The following is a 5,759-nucleotide window of genomic DNA, read 5'->3' as shown; positions in this document are numbered from 1 at the left end:
CGGGCGCGCGCGCGGGCGTGCTCTGGCGCGGCAGACGGCGTCGAACACGTGGCGGTTTGTTTCTTCCAGTGTTCAAATGTTGCCAGAGGTCGCAAACGTGCGAATCTTTGCAAAAGTCCGGCGCAGACCTCTTCCTGGCACCTAGGACTGTCACTCAACTGTGAGACGCCGGGGCAGATACGGCCTAGGGAGGGAGATCTTCGGGTGCCAAAACAGGTGTGTCATACTGAGCATATCACGACAAAAGCCATGCCATGGCATGTCAAACGTCCGAGTCTCGAGCTCAACTTTTTCCAGTGGGTGCCCTAAGTGGTATTGCACATTTTTGGTATAGAACCCAAGTGGTTTTGGCGCCATTTTTAAAGTCAACACGGTTGATCTTTGATTTAGGGCTAAAATGGGACTTAGAGGGAATTAGAGAGCTCTAGCTCTCTCTCCACTTGGAGATTTGAAATGGGGTTTCCCTAGGGGCCTTTTTGTAATATTTCCCTCCCCTAATTGATGGTTATAATGTTGCTTAGGGTTTGGGTAAAGATTACCCATGTTTTGCACATTTGCTCACTCTCTTTCCCCTCTTATCCATGGTTTTGGGAGATAGGGTTTAAGAGAGGCCTAGGGTTCTTTCCCCCTCTCCCAAGGTGATAGTTGCACACAATTAGGGTAATGCCTTTGGTCATTCCCAACTCTTGGTAAAAACTTAGTTTCCAAAGCCCCTTATACTTTTGCTCCTTAAGTTCTTCCACATGTGATCATAGTCTTGAGTGCCAAGGTGTGCTCCAGCCATGGCAACACCTGGGGTGTTACATTCATGAGGTCTTTTACTCTTTTAGCGGACCCGGGGGATATCTGTCCCCCACAATTACCACTTCAGATAAGTCAATAAGTCATGATTTCCAACCTTTTCTAAAGTAAAACTTGCTTAGAAACCAATGTTGGATAGATTGTCATGACGATGAGGATAGATCTAGGACATGAAGCCTTAGGAAATAGATGGGTAGCTAGGTGGCTATTTATATAGGTCGTAGAGGCTACTAGTATTAGAAGGGATGATGTAAAAAGCACCTAAAAAGTAGTTAGGTCTGAGAAGACGTTTAGAATGAGCTTGTATCGACTACAACCTTTTATGCCTTCTATGACGAATATACAATGACACCACACACATTTGTCACAAATTAGTTCTGTTTATGACGTTTTCTGAGAGGTAATCCAACATAGTGATGCAAAAAAATTCTTCGTCATTAAAGTTGTTATAATTTGGAAGAAACAGATCTTTGTGACGATATTTAATGACAATACTGAATTGTCATAAGAGTGAATCGTCACAATACCCTTTAATGCCATAACCATGACGATATAGTGTGTCATATAATGGTCATAACTTTTATTATTTTAATACAAATAATAATGTAAAATCTATTTTTACATGTGCAATTATTTATGTGCATAATTGGACGCATGTATTCGTGCTCTGTTTCAAAAAATATTTTAAAAACGGAAATACTTTAAAAACACAAGGTTCGAACTTGAGACGTTTCAAATATAGAAAATGTTCCAAACCACTGCAGTAAAGTTGAACTTATGATATGCTATAGAAGTTAGTCATCTAAGTGCTATTAGGCCACTGATTGTTCGCCGGCCCAATTCCCTCACCCTCTCGCTGGCCCAATTCATGGTTGTTTGCTCGTTACCGCGCGGTTTAGCACCACATCGACTGCTCAAGGAGGTGTTGTTCTGGTTAAAAACTCAAGATCGCTTACCACTTCAAGCTTTTGTACACTACAAGTGTATATTTGTTTGTACGATACGATGGGCTATCTATTGGGCTCCCGTTAACTTGGTTGAGCTTGTTGATTTCCTGGCTTGTTTGGACCATCTTTTTAGTTTTTTGGTTAATATTGCTAGCCGACCTTTTTGCTTATTTTGTTAAGAATGTGACGAGCAACATTTGAAATCTAGAGAAAGAAGGAAAACCCAGGAAAAAAACATCACCTCTCATAGCAACTCCAACAACCTATGTAAAACCTCCCCACGGCAACTCCACCAGAAGACTAAGATGGCTCCAGGGAAGAGGTCCACATGGACCTCACGGAAACCCGAAGGTAATTTACTCTTTATGGCAATACCTTCTTAATTTATTTTGTTTCAGTATTGTATGCCTTTATTTTACTTTGTGTTACATTAACAGAACCTGTGCCAACTGATTACGAGAAAATAAGGGCTATGAATATGATGAAGAACAATCAATTGTTTCAATGGCTAAGCCTTGGACAATGAAAATCCCTGGTGACTGCTACAGCTACAAACAACAAAGAAGACTGTCCTCAGCAATCAGAGAGATTATATGATGGTGAAAACACTGACAATTCTAATGAAGAGGTCACTACAGTACTTATTAATTCTTAGCTTCTCAATTATCTATCTTTAGTTTTGGGTTCACAATGAATTTGATATGCATATCCTTATTGTATTCTACATATTCAGGAGTCCCAATGTCGTAAAGATGGTCGTGCCAACATATCCAATGATGGTGATCAGATCTCAACAAAAGTAACAAGAGGAAGTAAAAGAATTGTGGCACCTGCGCAGGAGAGAACAACTAGAGTCACTAGGCAAAGAATTGCTCAAATAAACCAAGAAAATAGCCACAACCTATCTGTTCATAAACAACTCAGTTCATGTCCTGCTACAAACCATGATTCGATCGAAACTCTTGTTGTTCCTACACAACCTAGTGCAAATGCCACCATAGAAAATAACCCAACACATAACATAGATAATGCTATAGAGCCTAATTCTCTGATACAGGAGGAGAGTGATAACCACAAATGCAGTTGAAGGTAACTAAACATTTTAACTATATAGACATTGAACTATCCTTGAGCAAATAACTTTTTTATTTTCCAGCATTAGTTTAGGTAACTAGTATAACTTAAATTTGAACAACATTACTCATATGTTTTAGTATGATTTATGGCAACTAATTCTTAGTTATATGCGACATCACACATATGAACAACTTTTTGTGTCCTGACCAGGAACAATAGATATCATACCAAGAAAACATATGGGCAAACAACTTGAATCGTTAAGCAGAGGACTAGGAATGAAGATTCCAATCCAAATTACTCAAGGGAGCAAGAGGCCAGAGCCACCCATTCAAGCTGCTAAGTTTGCATCAGAGGGGGGAATCACATTGAGGCAGCACATTCCAATATTTCACCACTGGAAGGAGTACAATAGGAAAGATATTGAACCTAAAATAAAAAAAATATTGGAAAACATACTGTAAGTTACTTTTACTCATTTGTCAAGTTACAGTTCATTGACATTTCAATTATTGTTGAAATTGTTTCTTCTTTACTAGGCTCAATTCACCATGGACAATGATAGCAAGGCAGTGGAAGATGCATGTCTAGATATGCTAAAGGTTGGACAACACCAAATGAGGTATAGACTATAACAAAAGTATTTCAATGGGATACCTGCTAATCAAGTGAGGACTACATTGCCGATTTCAAGCATGTCTGATGAGGACTGGAGAAAGTTGGTGGAGAAGTGGTCTACCCCAAAACACAAGGTTTTTGCAATAAATCTCCACTGGCCTGCACTGTACTATCTTCATTGCTTGAAGTGAAATCATGGATATCCTTATGAATTTTACCTTTCCTATTTTGACATTTCATCCCAAATAATTTATGTCCACATTAAGTGTATACCTTTTAGATAATGGAACATTGATTTAGCTTTTGCACCACCCTTGGTGAATGCACCCAATAAACAGTACATATAGTTCAGATTCTGCAACATAACTAAATACATCAAATAAAGTAGCACCTAAAGAAAACCAATGCAATAATTAACTAATGTAGACTCTGAAAACTGCTATACTATTTCACACAACTTATTATACATATTATTTCTAACATGTTGATTTAATGTACATGATAGTTGTATGAAGAATAAACTTAATTGTGAAAAAGTACAATATGAACAATGCACAGGATCCCAGTCATATATTGCAAAAGCTTATTTACTGGTAAGAAAATCATCATTGGTTACTAAACTGCATATTTGACAAATCTCTGATTGTTTAATGTTGCCAAAAATTCAATTTTAACATCTCTATTTACTCATAAAGTTGTCCCCTAATTTATTGGTAAGAAAATGATCTTTGGATGTGAGAGCAGTTTCCTAGGCCTCCAGAGAAGTTTGACTAGCTTTCAGTCAATATATCCACAATTCCATGTTGTAAATTATAGATCATTTTGATAATAGTAGAAAATATGTCTTCTAGTTTTATTTATTGGAGTTTGCTTCCTCTGTTCATTATGGCTACGTTGCAACTACTACTGCAGGGAAAGTAGCGCAATGCCAAGCTGTAGAGAAAGTAGCATGCTGCCATCCGACAGCATGCTACCATCACTGTATTTTTATCTTTTTAGATGATGAATTAGCACTGCTCATATCTAATAGAAATATTATTTCATTCAACTGATTTAGTATTGTCCATATATAAAATGTATTGTAAGTCTTTTAACAAATGTTCAATCTTGAATATATGTCATATTGAAATTTATAAATCCGACTTGTACATTATGTGTCAAGGTCTCTATTCTCACCAGATTCATTTTCTCCCTTTAGAAACAAGAGAAATATAAGGATGTTGAACTGAGTGCAATAGATCTTTTCAAGGACATGCATTGCAGTAAGAAGAAAGGTTTTTCTAAAAATGTAAATAAAGCAATTGTGAGTACTCGTTTGCTTTTATGTTTGTTCTGAAAAATTACAACTACGACTATGTTATACTAACAAAGAATATTATAATAGGTTGACATGGAAGCAATGGTGATAACACCAGTTGAGGATGGACAACAGCAGAAGTCTCCTATGGAAGTTGTTTCTGAAGTGCTAGGGGGCTTCAATTTCATTCTACAGAATGTTGGTCTACAAGATAACTCCAAGAAAAGCTCCACAACAACTGTTTCTGCAAAGGTTCAAGGACTTCAGAATCAATTAGAACCTGAGAGGATAGAAAAAGATGGACTTCAGGAAGAAGTAGAAACCTTAAAGGCTCAGGCACAGGCCTCAAAGGAGACCATGGACAATATGAAGAGATCGATGGAAGAAAATAATAGTCTTAAGCCTCCATCAACTGTTGAGCTTCAATCGAAGCCAAGCACCCCCATCTTAAGTCTGCTATAGTATCATGTTATATTAGATCTGGATTCGGGTTTTATAAATTTGGAATATGTTTAAACTTTCATACTTTGAGTTGAAGTTATAGGATTTTTGTATGAATTGTGTGAATGTTGAACTAAATAATTCAATATTTTCGTTATTAGCATGTGATTTCATAATATTCCATGTCGCTGTGAATTCATCACGCCTTATGATGAAAAATCCATCATAAATATATTGCAACGTCATCATACTTTGTGATGAAAAAAATCGTCATAAATATATTGCCACTTCAGCTGCCACCTCATTGATATTTATGACAAATATTTTTGCCACATCATTTTGCCACATCATCTGCCATGTAGCATGCCACGTCATAACATCTATGGCAAATGAAATCGTCACAACATTTACGCCACATCACCTGCCACATCAACTGCCATGTCATCTCGCCACGTAATCAGCCACGTGGCAAGGCACGACTACATGAATTGTGACGTATTTAGACATAATTAGTGACAAATTCGAGTGTCATAGAATTAGTGATATGAGATATCCTAAGGGGGTGGATTGTGATATCC

The 5,759-nt window shown here is 37.5% G+C and overlaps 1 pseudogene; it reads left to right on the top strand.

Moving 5' to 3' along the window:
• Positions 1-2,053: 2,053 nt before the first annotated feature.
• LOC103653550 (uncharacterized) lies at positions 2,054-5,191 on the top strand (annotated as a pseudogene).
• The last annotated feature ends 568 nt before the right edge of the window (positions 5,192-5,759 follow it).

Source organism: Zea mays, chromosome 4 (genome assembly GCF_902167145.1).
Source record: "Zea mays cultivar B73 chromosome 4, Zm-B73-REFERENCE-NAM-5.0, whole genome shotgun sequence".
NCBI lineage: Eukaryota > Viridiplantae > Streptophyta > Magnoliopsida > Poales > Poaceae > Zea > Zea mays.
The sequence above is the reverse complement of the archived record's forward strand: the minus strand, read 5'-3'. Positions and strand labels throughout refer to the sequence as shown.